Source organism: Capra hircus, chromosome 18 (genome assembly GCF_001704415.2).
Source record: "Capra hircus breed San Clemente chromosome 18, ASM170441v1, whole genome shotgun sequence".
NCBI lineage: Eukaryota > Metazoa > Chordata > Mammalia > Artiodactyla > Bovidae > Capra > Capra hircus.
Genome location: NC_030825.1, coordinates 62,915,000 through 62,928,611, shown reverse-complemented (window position 1 = coordinate 62,928,611; position 13,612 = coordinate 62,915,000). Strand labels below are relative to the sequence as shown.

Here is a 13,612-nt window from a genome sequence, read left to right as displayed (position 1 = left end):
GGCTTTCTCACTGTAAAATAACCCACTTTATCTGTTATTATGCTCTTTTTCTTAAAATCGACTTTGTCTGATATTAATACTGCTCTGCTAGCTTTCTATGTTACTCTTTGCATGATGTATCTGTTCCTTTCCTTCTACTTCCAACGTATCTCTTTTCTCATGTTTAAATTGCAGCTCTTTTTTCTAAAGAAAGATTTGAGTTGCCAGATAACAGGACATGAATTTGTAATTACAAATCCTCCCACAAAGCAAAGCTCAGGCTCAGGTGACTTCTCTGCTTAAATTCTATCAAATAGTTAAAGAAAAAGTAATATGGACACTTTATAAGCTCTGTCAGAAAAAAAAAGGAGTATGAGAACATGTTTAAAGTCATGAGTTGTTCAATAAAGCTGATTCGATTTTCAATTTTTTTTTTAAAAAAAAAGATGAAATTCTTTCTTTTAAATTCATTTTTAATCTCTTTTTCTTGTTTTTTGGCCACATTACACGGTTTTTAGAATCTTAATTCCCGAGTGGGGACTGAACTCTGGCCATGGCAGTGAAAGTGCAGAGTCCTTAACTCCTGGACCTCCAGGGATACCATAAGTGTAAGCTTTTTTCTTTTGTTTTTAATATATATGTTTTTTTATGTGGACCATTTTTAAAGTTTTTAATTGCTTTCATTTTATGTTCTGGTTTTTTGGCTATGAGGCATGTGGGATCTTAGTTCCACAACCAGGGGATCAAACAGGCACCCCCTGCATAAGGAAGGCCAGGTCTTAACCACTGGACTGTGAGGAAAGCCCCCTAAAGTGCAACTCTTGTCATAATATGGGCTTCCCTGGTAACTCAGTGGGTAAAGAATCACGCTGCATGCAGGAGACCCACGTTTGATACCTGGCTCAGGAAGATTCGCTGGAGAGACAGGCTACCCACTCTAGTGTCTTAGGCTTCCCTGGTAGCTCAACTGGTAAAGAATCCACCTGCAATGTGGGAGACCTGGGTTCAGTCCCTGGGTTGGGAAGATCACCTGGAGAAGGGAGAGGCTGACCTACTCCAGTATTCTGGCCTGGAGAGTTCCATGGACTGTATAGTCCATAGGGTCACAAAGCAGTCGGGAACAACTGAGTGCACTTTCACTTTCTTGTCACAATATATGGTTACCTGTGTTTCCTTCCCATGTGACAGCTTATGCTGTTTTCACTGGAAACAGGCACAAGGAGGCATTGCTTATATTCAAGTTAATATTTTATTTCTTCCTCTGCGTTCCTGGTTACATTTTTGTACATTTTTCATGAAAATTCACTTTTCTGGATGTGTATTATGCTTTTAAATGTTTTCATCAGCACTTACAGCATTAAAGTCACTTTGTCCCATAAATCTTCCGCCTTCACAGTCCATAGAGGCTCACAGTGCCCCTCGAACCAGCAGATCTTCCAGTGCATGGAGGGATTCCGCACCAGCATCCATGTCCTGTAGTTAAGACAATTCATCACTAGGGATGATTCTGTTAAGTCTGAGAAGCGGAGGCTGCTGGCTGTTGATCATTGTTCTCCTCCAGGCTGTGTCGGATCCCATATCCAAAGTATATGGCAAATCCTGGGAGGGGAATGAGACAATGAGAAGGGAAAGTAGGTGCTCTCCTCATTTACAAATGCCCAATAGGGCTCCTATCATGGTGTCTGACACAGTTTAGGAGAGAGGTAGTAGGAAGAATATTGGGTTCTGTCACTCAAGAAGCCTCTGTAAGCCCAGAAAACCACTCACCAATCGCCATCCAGAGTGCCAAATTGGGCCCAGGTCCCAGTGTCATCTCGTATCATTAAGTCAAACATTCACAGAGGTGCTCATCAGGAAGAGGGCAGCCATAGCAGGGACCTGTGAGCAAAGTCAGTTCATTCCTGAACATACCCCAGATGTCTGAAAGGGGAGATTACCCCATGTGGGCAGGAAGACTCCAGTTCTGCTCAGACTGTGTGCTCAGTGCTTAGTGAGACTGAGTTTGTAAAGCACTGAGTGTGGATCAGGGCAGAGTTCATTGGTTTCAGCAAATCCCCTCGTTGCCTGTCCAACAAATGATGTTTAGACCTAAAGCACGCAGACCTCCTTCACTTGAGGTGGACACTTTGGGCACATGAGGTCACCTACCCTGAATGGAAGAGTCCTGGGGTTCTGGGGCTGCCTCCAGATGATGACCGTGACCCCAGTGATGAGCAGCAGCAGCAGCACTGCCACTGTTGTGAGCACAGGGTCTCCAGAGAACACCTGGCTGGACCACTGGTACAGGATCAGGCTCAGGATTATCAGCAGAAGAACTGCAAGGATCAAGGTGGAGAACAGGCTGGACCCAGAAGACAAAGATGTCAGGACCTCGGTCACATCCCTCCCCAGGCTGCCCACATCAGGAGGGGCCATCATATCTCCAAGACTCCTCAACTGACAAAATACACACTCAAGTACCATCCTGTCAATTTCAGAATATGACCAAGGAGAAATCCCACTGCTTACCAAGCAGGGAGGCACATCCATAGACAATCCGGCCAGATTTCCAGGTGGGGATGGTGCTGGGAGAGAACCACAGACTCTTTAGAATGCCTGAGATTCCTGCTTCAGGTTCAGATTCCAAAGAAACTCCTTCAACTTCAGGGTTTGTCTCAGTTTCCTCCTCTGTTTTCTCCTTGCTTCTGTTCTGGGCTGGTTGATACCTGAATTAAAAATATTAAAGCAATAGTAGTAACAGCCCCTACTGCTGATCCAACATCATTCTGTCTAATGCCTCTCTTTCCCCAATCAATGGTAGCAGGACATTGAGGAGGCAGCATGAAGGTAGAAGATGATTCCCTCCCCATCAACCCTTACAAGTCAAAGACCTTCGCCCAGTCCAGGTGTCATGGGGTCTCACCTGAGGACAAGGACAGAAAATGTCACCAGGGAGTAAGTGAGCAGGGACCTGAAGTGACATGAGGTCCACCAGGTCAGTGAAGTCGAAGAGTAACGCCATGACCACTGGGATGAGGGAGCAAGGATAGTGGGATAAGAGTGAGAAACCACTGGAAATATGCAAGTTAAGACGTATGATTTTAAAAGGGTGAGTTTTGTCTATTCACCTGCAAGAGTTCCAGGAACCAAGACAGTCCATGAATGGGGGTTCCTGTGGGGGCAACGGTGTGGACAATGATGCGGGGCATCGGTGGGGGCATCGGGGCATCAGTGAGGGCATCAGTGGGGGCAGGGATCCAGGCAAGTCTCCCGGAAAAGGAGCCCATCCTCTGCCATTGCATAGGTCAACTGAGCCATGATAAACATGATGCTCAGAAGGCTGGAAGGGAAAATGGGAATGTGTGAGAAGGGGCAGAAGCAGGAGAGACCGGGGCTTTTGCTCCCTGGTCTACCTGGGGAAGATGCCTTTCTCTCTCATCTCTCAGTCCCGAGGGCTGGGGATACCCGAGCGTCTGACAGTAGATGAAGAGAAAACCATGAGACTGACCTGTATAAAAGAATGCAGAGGGTGCCAACAGCCACGACATATTTGGCAGAGTCCCACCCGACATAGATGAAAGCCTGTGGCAAGGGGCTCTCGAGCTGAATCAGGTAGTAGGGCACCATGAGGGTGAGGGCCACGGAGACACCAAAGCACACCAAAAAGCAGATGAAGAAGGAGATGACAACAGCCAAGGACATGGACCACTGAGGACTGCCAGCTTTTCTCCCTGCAGGAGAAGGTATTGGTTCAGTAAACACACTGGGGTGAAATCACCAAACTCACTTTTCAGCCAATTGGTAGCCCTGTTCCATGAGCTTCCAGTTGTGCAAGTCTCCCTTAATGAAGCCAGAGACGATGATGAAGCTGAGAGCAAAAATGTTCAAGCCTGTGAACACTTTGTAAATCAGGGTTGACTCATAAACTCTCAGAGCCAGGAGTCCTGTGGGAAAAATGGAAAATGAGATGAAATAACTAAATCCAGGACTCCCCTGGTGGTCCATTGGTTAAGACTCTGAGCTTCCACTATATAGTGCGTAGGTTCAGTCCCTGGGCTGGGAAGTTCCCCATGCATTGCAGTGAGGCTAGAGAAATAAGTAACTAAATGCAGAGAGACAGAAAGCAGACTAGTGGCTGCCAGGGCTGGTGGTTGGTGGTTGTGGACAGATGGCAGTGACTGCTCAGTGGGTACAGGGTTTCCTTTTGCTGTGATGAAAATGTTCGGTACTGGATGGGGTGGTGGTTTCACAGCACTGGGAATGTACTAAGTGCCGCTGAATTGGACACCTGCAGATGGATATTTTCTTACTGTGACCTTCATCTTACAATCCATGTCTATCAGATCATCTTAAACTGTTACAATGCTGTTTGTCAGCCTGTTGTTGTGGTTGTCACTCAGTCATGTCTGACTCTTTGTGACCCCATGGACTGCAGCACGCCAGGCTCTTCCTGTCCTTCACTATCTCCCACAGTTTGCTCAAAATCATGTCCATTGAGTCAACGATGCCATCCAACCATCTCATCCTCTGTCGTCCCCTTCCCCTCCTGCCCTCAGTCTTTCTCAACATCAGGGTCTTTTCCAATGAGTCAGTTCTTCTCATCAGGTGGCCAAAGTATTGTAGCTTCTGTTTCAGCATGCAGTTCTTTCAATGAATATTCAGAAATGATTTCCTTTATGATGGACTGATTGGATCTCCTTGCAGCCCAAGAGATTCTCAAGAATCTTCTCCAGCACTACAATCAAAATCCTCAGTTCTTTGGTACTTGGCCTTCTTTAAGGTCCAACTCTCACATCTGTACAAGACTACTGGAAAAACCAGAGCTTTGACTAGACAGACCTTTGTCAGCAGTGATGCCTCTGCTTTTTAATATACTTTCTAGGTTTGTCATAGCTTTCCTTCCAAGGAGCAAGTGCCTTTTAATTTCATAGCTGCAGTCCCATCTGCAGTGATTTGGGTAGCCCAAGAAAATAAAGCCTCTCACTGTTTCCATTTTTTCCCCATCTATTTGCCATGAAGTGAATTATATCTTCCCTTGTAGCTCAGTCAGTAAAGAATCTGCCTGCAGTGCAGGAGACCCGGGTTTGATCCCTGGGTTGGGAAGATCCCCTGGCGAAGGAAATGGCAACCCACTCCAGTATCCTTTGCCTGGAAAATCTCGTGGACAGGGGAGCCTGGTGGGCTGCAGTCCACGGGAAAGAGTTGGGCACGACTCAGCGACTAACACTTACTTAAAGCTGGGAAAAACAATAAAATGGTTAAATTTACATGAATTTCCTCTCAGTTGAAACACACACACACACACAGCTTTGATCTCAGTACAGAGAAAGAGATTTGTTGGTCTAGGTAAATGATTCCCAGCTGGGGTGATTTTGTGCTCCAAGGGACATTGGCCCTGCCTGTTGACATCCCAATTGTCACACTTTGGGGGTTGGGTGTCACTGGTACCTAGTACATAAAGATCGTAGATGCTACTCAACATCCAAGAATGATTTTTTAGGGGGATACCCCACTTGTCATGTGGGATCTTAGTTCCCTGACCAAGGATTGAGCCCAAAACTTCATCAGTGAAAGCACAGTGTCCTAATCGTTGGACCACCAGGGAATTCCCCCAACAACAATTTTTTTTAAAAAACAGATAATGCACAGGACAGCACCCCCCCCCCCAAGAATGATCCAACCTAAATTACCAATAGTCCAAGGGTAGGAAAAAATGTCTTGCTTTCCTCTCTTTCTTATTCCAAACCATTTTCCCAGTCCTATCCCATCCTTCTGCCTTCGAGCCTTCCCCATGCCAGCTCCCCCTACATACCTGCTTTTCCCTTTCTGTCTCTGGTCTCCTCTCACCTGTGAGCAGCAGCACCAGGCCCAGGGCAAGAAAGTCTGGAAACGAGGCCAGGAAGGAGGGCATTTGCAGAGAGAAAGTCCCCCCTAATGCCTCAGAGATGTGGTTCCCAATCAGGCTGTCAAAGGTGGAGCTCCAGGCCCGGGCTATACAGGGAGTGGCTGCAGCAACAGAAGCAGGAATGTTTACAAGCAGACAGAACTTGAACCCCTATTATGCGCCGTGTGAGATATTTGGGGCAGGAGGTGAGCAAAAAACACCTGATCTCAAAGAGTTTCTCATGGGGGCAGGACAGGGGAGACCCAGGTGATTCACAAAAAGGCCAACTATTTACTATGCTAGGAGATAGAAGTGATGGAAAACAAAGAAACACTAGGTAAATGGGAGTAGGAGGGACTAGATGAGAGTCAAATTTTTAAGTTGAGGTGTAAGAGAAAATCCAGGAAGGCAACAGCTAAGCAAAGACTTCACTGTGGTCAGGGGATGAGCCTAGGGGCTTGCCTCCCTCTCACCCGCTCCCTCCAGTTCCCTTTCCTCTGGTTTCTCGGTCCATCACTTAAGGAAAGCAGGATAGACCTGCGTGCAATGAGGTTGTGCAGTTTTCCTGCCACTGTTCCCCCTCTCCCAACAATGCCCCGAGGGTGGATAACAGGGTTCTGATGAATGAGTGAAGCTCCCACTCATCTCTCCTACTTTCTGCATCTTAAGGCCCACTTCTCCCCACTCTCCATCATCTCACCAATAATTAAATACAGTAAGAGGTTCCAGCCACTGATGAAGGCATACAGTTGTCCCATTGTGACATAGCTGATGAAATACACAGTACCAGGTCTTTCTACTCCAGCTGTCAACTCGACATAGCAGAGCCCAGACAACACAGTAGTCAGGCCGGCCACCAGTAAGAAAAGGATGATTGCTGGTCCAGCTACGTATTTGGCCACTCCCCCAACCAGGATGTATATGCCAGCTCACAGCATGTTGCCCAAACCTATCACCACCAGGTCCAGGGTGTTCAGAGGATGGGTCTCAGAACTCTCAGATTCCTCCCTGAACTGTGGCTTCCTGCGGACCAGCTTCTGACCAAACTGGCGAAGATACTGACCCAGCATCATAGACCTAGTTGAGAAGGCTACGATCTGCTGAGAAAGCAAGACACGAAGTCATCAAGCAGGTCCATCTGCCCTTGACCCTGGAAGCTCAGTTCCAGAGAGGAATGGAGGGATGGGGAGCAGGTGGTAGAAGGACACATTGGGCAAGTTCTCTCTGTGTGAACTTGGTTTCTTCAAACATAAAGAAGATTTTTAATGTTTCAAGGTTACTCGCAGATTTGCTTGAAGAGAAGTGAGGGGGGTGAGAATTTGTCTTCCCAAATGTGCCACTTTGGCTCAGGGATTCTTTATGAGCTGAAGGTAATTAAGACCCAAAAGGCTTGGAAAGAGTTTCCTGTCACTCCCTTGTCTGCGTGTGTTAGTTATTCAGTCACGTCTTTGCAACCCCTCTGACTCTTCTGTCCATGGGGTTCTCCAGGCAAGGATGCTGGAGTGGGTTACCATGCCTTCCTCCAGGGGATCGTCCTAACCCAGGGATTGAGCCCAGATCTCCTGTACTGCAGGCAGATTCCTTACCATCTGAGCCACCCTTAAGCCACTCGCCAATATACAAATACCATATGATTTCACTTCCATGAAGTATCGAGAGGAGTCAGAGCACAGAGACAGAAAGTAGAATGGTGGTTTGCCAGGGGCTGGGGTTAAGGGGGAAATGGGGAGGTGTTGTTAAATGGGGCACAGTTTCCATTTTACAAGATACAAAAGAGCTCTTCAGATTGGCTAGACAACACTGTAAATACACTTAACACTACTGAACTGTGCACTTAAAAATGGTGTAGATGGGAATTCTCTGGCAGTCCAGTGGCTTGGAGTGAGAACTTTCACTGCCATGAACCTGCATTTGATCCCTGGTGGGAGAACTAAGATCCTGTGAACCATGCGGGTGTTGGGGCTGAATTTTTAAAAGAACAGTTATGATGATAAATATTATGTCATGGATATTTTACTACATTTTTGCTGTTGTTGTTGCCAATGATAAATAATAGAGACCAGCTTCAAAGTGTTGCTGGGTGTAACAAACCCTAAGGTGATTTAATATAAATCAACATAGCCTTAACTTGAGCAAACTCGGGAGATGGTGAAGGACAGGGAAGCCTGGTGTGCCACAGTCCACAGGGTTGCAAAGAGACAGACATGACTGAGTGACTGAACAACAACCTACCATCATCCCCTACAGACACCAGCATCTGCTGACATGCAAGTCCTTCACAGTTCCCTCGTATCAGCAGATGAGGAGCTCATAGATTCAAAAGGCAGATGGTATACAAGAGACTGAGGTAGGTGGCCCATATATCATAAGCCCTGTATAAAGATAATCTTCACTATTGTTTGAGCATCATTAAAAAAAAAAAAAAGCATAATAAAGAACCTGCCTGCCAATGCAGGATATGTAAGAGACGCTGGTTCAATCCCTGGGTTGGGAAGAACCCCTGGAGGAGGAAATGGCAACCTACTCCAGTATTCTTGCCTGGAGAATCCCATGGACAGAGGAGCCTGGCGGGCTACAGTCCATAGGGTCGCAAAGAGTCAGACACACTGAAGTGACTTAGCACACATGCAAGAACCTCCAGGCACTGAGCTAACCTCCCCTCCTGCTGCCCCACCACCACCACCACTGATTCTCACACAAAACACAAGAGCTCCCAGCTCCTGCTTTCATCTGTAAAACGGGTCTCTCCACCCTCAGGCTGGAGCCAGGCTGACCCTCCTGCACTCTGGGGTAGCAGAGGTCTCTTTGGGAGGATGTGAACTCAGTGCTCAGTCTCCCTCCAAAGAGGGTGACCCGAGACTTACTGGATCCTTGGAGCAGAGCTTGGAGCACTGGGTCAGTCACTGAGGGTAAGTCATGCAGGGCAGGAGCTGAGACATCTCCAAGAACCGAAGCGGGGAGTGCTGAGCACAGAAGACAGTCCTCACCCCTGGGTTGTTGGGGTGGGGTGGGGGTGGGGTTGGGCGGGTGGGGACCATCTGCCGTGTTGCTATCAGCCCTGATTCTTCTGTGGTTACACTCAGGGGAGGTTCTGAGAGGGTTTTCTTTTTTATTAAGTAGTTAAGATGATTTTTTGTTAATTAATTAGATTATTGATTGGTATGCTTGGTCTCTGTGGCTGCGCGCAGGGCTTTCTCTAGTTGCAGTGAGTGGGTGCTACTCCGTGGCGGTGCAGGACCTTCTCATGGCTGCGACTTCTCTTGTGGAGCACAGGCTCTGGGGCGGGCGGGCTGCACTAGCTGTGCCTTGTGGCCTCAGTAGTCCTGGCTCTAAGAACGGGCTCAGGAATTGCAGGGCACAGGTTTAGTTGCTCCACACCATGTTGAATCTTCCTTGATCAGGGATCAAACCTGAGTCTGCTGCATTGACGAGCAGATTCTCTACCACCAGGGAAGGCCCTGAGCTGTTTTCTTTGTTGTAGTAAAGTACACACAACAAAATTTACCGTTTAATTCATGTTAAGTGTCCAGTTCAATCATGTTTTTTTTGTGTGTCCTAAGTCGCTTGAGTCGTGTCCGACTTTTAGCAACCCCACCATGTTCCTTTGCCAGTGGGAGTCTCCAGGCAAGAATACTGGAGTGGGTTGCCATTTCCTCATCCAGGGGATCTTCCCAACCCAGGGACTGAATCCAGGTCTCCTACATTTCCTGCATGGGCACCCGGGTTCTTTACCACTAGTGCTACTTGGAAAGCCCCTCAGTCATGTTCAGTTCAGTTCAGTCATGTCCGACTCTTTGCAACCCCATGAATCGCAGCATGCCAGGCCTCACTGTCCATCACCAACTCCTGGAGGTCACTCAGACTCGCGTCCATTGAGTCAGTGATGCCATCGAGCCATCTCATCCACGGTGGTCCCCTTCTTCTCCTGCCGCCAATCCCTCCCAGCATCAAAGTCTTTTCCAATGATTCAACTCTTCCCATGAGGTGGCCAGAGTACTGGAGTTTCAGCTTTAGCATCAATCCTTCCAAAGTAATCCCAGGGTTGATCTCCTTCAGAATGGACTGGTTGGATCTCCTTGCAGTCCAAGGGACTCTCAAGAGTCTTCTCCAACATCACAGTTCAAAAGCATCAATTCTTCAGCGCTCAGCCTTCTTCAGAGTCCAACTCTCACATTCATACATGACCACAGGAAAAGCCATAGCCTTGACTAGACGGACCTTAGTCGGCAAAGTAATGTCTCTGCTTTGAATATACTATCTAGGTTGGTCATAACTTTTCTTCCAAGGAGTAAGCATCTTTTAATTTCATGGCTGCAATCACCATCTGCAGTGATTTTGGAGCCCCAAAACATAAAGTCTGACACTGTTTCCCCATCTTTTTCCCATGAAGTGATGGGACCGGATGCCATGATCTTCGTTTTCTGAATGTTGAGCTTTAAGCCAACTTTTTCGCTCTCCTCTTTCACTTTCAACAAGAGGCTTTTTAGCTCCCCTTCAATTTCTGCCATAAGGGTGGTGTCATCTGCATATCTGAGGTTATTGATATTTCTCCCAGTAATCTTTATTCCAGCTTGTGTTTCTTCCAGTCCAGCATTTCTCATGATGTACCTCTGCATAGAAGTTAAATAGCACAGAGGATGAAAGAGCACAGAGGATGCCAACAGCCATGGCATATCTGGCATGGCCCCACCCAACATGGAGAAAAGCCTGTAGAAAGGGGCTGTAGGGTGAATTTGGTAGTAGGGCACCATGAGGGTGAGAGCTGCTGAGACACCAAAATACACCACAAAGCAGATCAAGACTGAGACCATGACGCTGATGGGGATGGACCGCTGAGGATTTGGGGCTTTTTCCCCTGCAGGATTAGAGGAAATACTGGGTCAGGAAACACACCAGAGGGAAAGCACAAAATCCTCTTTTCTGTTGAACCTCCAAAAGAAACCCCTATGCTCATGTCAGCCCAATCTGAGCCCACACCCTGGATGGGACACACAGTGACTGTGTTACCTGTAGTGGCAATAGAATCAAAACCAATAAACATGTAGAAACATAAAGCTGCTCCTCAGAGAATCCCATTAGGGCCAAAAGGCACAAACCCTCCAGAACACAGAGGGCTGAAGCTATCATGAGAGAAGAAGCAAGAAAGAACGTGGGTAAGTTGTGTTCAGCCAGGTATACTGGACTCCTCCCTTAATATGACAAGTCCTGGGCCCCAGGACCCCCTCCACCTGAATCCATTAGGCCAGGTCTCTTTAGGTTAGTTTCTCAGTTGTGTCCAACTTCAAACTGATGCACTGTAGCCCAACAGGGCTCTTTGCATGGTATATTCCAGGCAAGAATACTAGAGTAGGGTGCCATTCCCTTCTCCAGGGCATCAGGAAGACCCAGGAATTGAACCCTGGTCTCCTGCATTGCTGGAGAAGGCAATGGCATCCCACTCCAGTACTCTTGCCTGGAAAATCCCATGGATGGAGGAGCCTGGTGAGCTGTAGTCCATGGTCGCTAAGAGTCGGACACCACTGAGCGACTTCACTTTCACTTTTCACTTTCATGGAGAATATCAGGGACGGGGACCCTGGTGGGCTGCCGTCTAGGGGGTCACACAGAGTCAGACACGACTCAGGCAACTTAGCAGCAGCAGCAGCTCCTACACTGCAGGTGGATTCTTTACTGTCTGAGCCATCAGGGAAGCCCGAGATCTCTTCAACCCCCAGATTCCCAGCTTCATCATCTGGAAGTTCTCGTTTCATGTACTGTTGAAGCCTAGCTTGGAGAATTTAGAGCATTACTTTGCTAGCATGTGAGATGAGTGCAATTGTGCAGTAGTTTGAACATTCCTTGGAAATACCTTTCTTTTATATTGGAATGAAAACTCATCTTTTCCAGCTGTGTGGTCACTTCTGAGTTTTCCAAATTTACTGCCATGCTAAGTGCAGCACTTTCACAGCCATGATTAAGACTATCCCCAGAAAAGGAAATGCAAAAATACAGAATGATCGTCTGAGGAGGCCTTAGAAATAACTTAGAAAAGAAGAGAATGGCAAAGGAGAAAAGGAAAGATAATATCTATCTGAATGTAGAGTTCCAAAGAATAGCAAGGAGCGATTAGAAAGCCTTCCTAAGTGATCAATGCAAAGAAATAGAGGAAAACAATAGAATGCAAAAGACTAGAGATCTCTCCAAGAAAACTAGAGATACCAGGGGAACATTTCATTTAAAAATGGGTGGGCACAATAAAGGACAAAAACAGTATGGACCTAACAGAAGCAGAAGATATTACAAGGAGGTGACAAAAATACACAGAAGAACTGTATAAAAAGATTGTAATGACCCAGATAACCACGATGGTGTGATCACTCACCTAGAGCCAGACATCCTGGAAGTGAAGTGAAGTGGGCCTTAGGAGGCATCACTACGAACAAAGCTGGTAGAGGTGATGGAATTCCAGCTGAGCTATTTCTCCTCCACCAGTTCTGGGAAATTACCCTTCTCCTCTCTGTCTTGATGAATCTGACCACTGCAGATACTCCATTTAAGTGGAATCACAGAATATTTGTCCTTTCCTGTCAGGTTTATTTCACTTAGAAGAATGAGTTCATGAGGTTCCTTCATGTTGTAGCATGTGTTAGAATTCCCTTCCTTTTTAATGATGAATAATACTCTATTATTTGTGCTTGCCATATTGGTTCATCTATTTCTCAGTCAGTGGGCACATGGATTGCTCTCATGCTTGAGTTATTGCAAATAACGCTGCTATGAACATGGGCGTACAAATATCTCTTCCAGAGTGTGCTTTCAATACTTCTGGGTATATATATATCATCAGAGGTAGAATTGCTGGATCATGGGGTTCTAAGATTTTTATCTGCTGGTGATGGATGGAGAAAATGTTCACATATTGAGGGGAGGTCAATTTGGCTTATCCATGGTTCAGCCTGAACTTTGTGTGAACCAAGGCTGCATTGTCCAACCCTCACAGCTCACTACTTTAACCCCTGGGGTAAAGAACATCTATTTTGAGGATAAGGATGAGTAAATCCCTTCTCATGGGCCTCCCAGGTGGCTCAGTGGTAAAGAATCCGCCTGCCAAGCAGAAGACACCAGTTTGATCCCTGGGTCGGGAAGATCCCCTGGAGGAGGATATGGCAACCCACTCCAATATTCTTGCCTGGAGAATCCCATGGACAAGGGAGCCTGGCAGGCTACAGTCCATGGGGTCACAAAGGGTGAGACTTGACTTTGTAAACACACACATCACTAAGACAGGCTTACTGATTGATTCTGAAAGAATTGAGAGAACCCTGACTTTTTCAATTCTCAGGATAAAGAAATCTCTCAGGGGGTTTCCAACTAAGTGGACATGAGTTTAAACAAACTCCAGGAGATAGTGAAGGACAGGGAAGCCTGACATGCTCAGTCGATGAAGTCGCAAAGAGTCTGACATGACTTGGCAATTGAACATCAACAACACAATTTTACAGGAATTTGGTACCTAGTTTTTTCCACATTGTCCAAACTCTCTGTGCCTTAATAAAGTCGTCGCAACCAGACCCATTGAACAAATGAAAAAAGTCATAAAGGTATAAGTGCTTTAAAATATGCAACAGCCCAAGCTCCAGCATTAGGCCATCCTAACTATAAATAACCACTTTCACTCTTTGCTCCTGAAGATAGAAGATTCACCCTGAGCATATTAACTCAGAGACATGGTGACCCATATGGACCCATTGGCTATTCTGCACCTGGAGTTAGATTTCTAACCAAATGCAG

The 13,612-nt window shown here is 46.6% G+C and overlaps 1 pseudogene; it reads right to left on the bottom strand.

The window, feature by feature from the left end:
* LOC108633345 overlaps positions 1-6,912 on the bottom strand; it is a 54,520-nt pseudogene extending 47,608 nt beyond the window's left edge.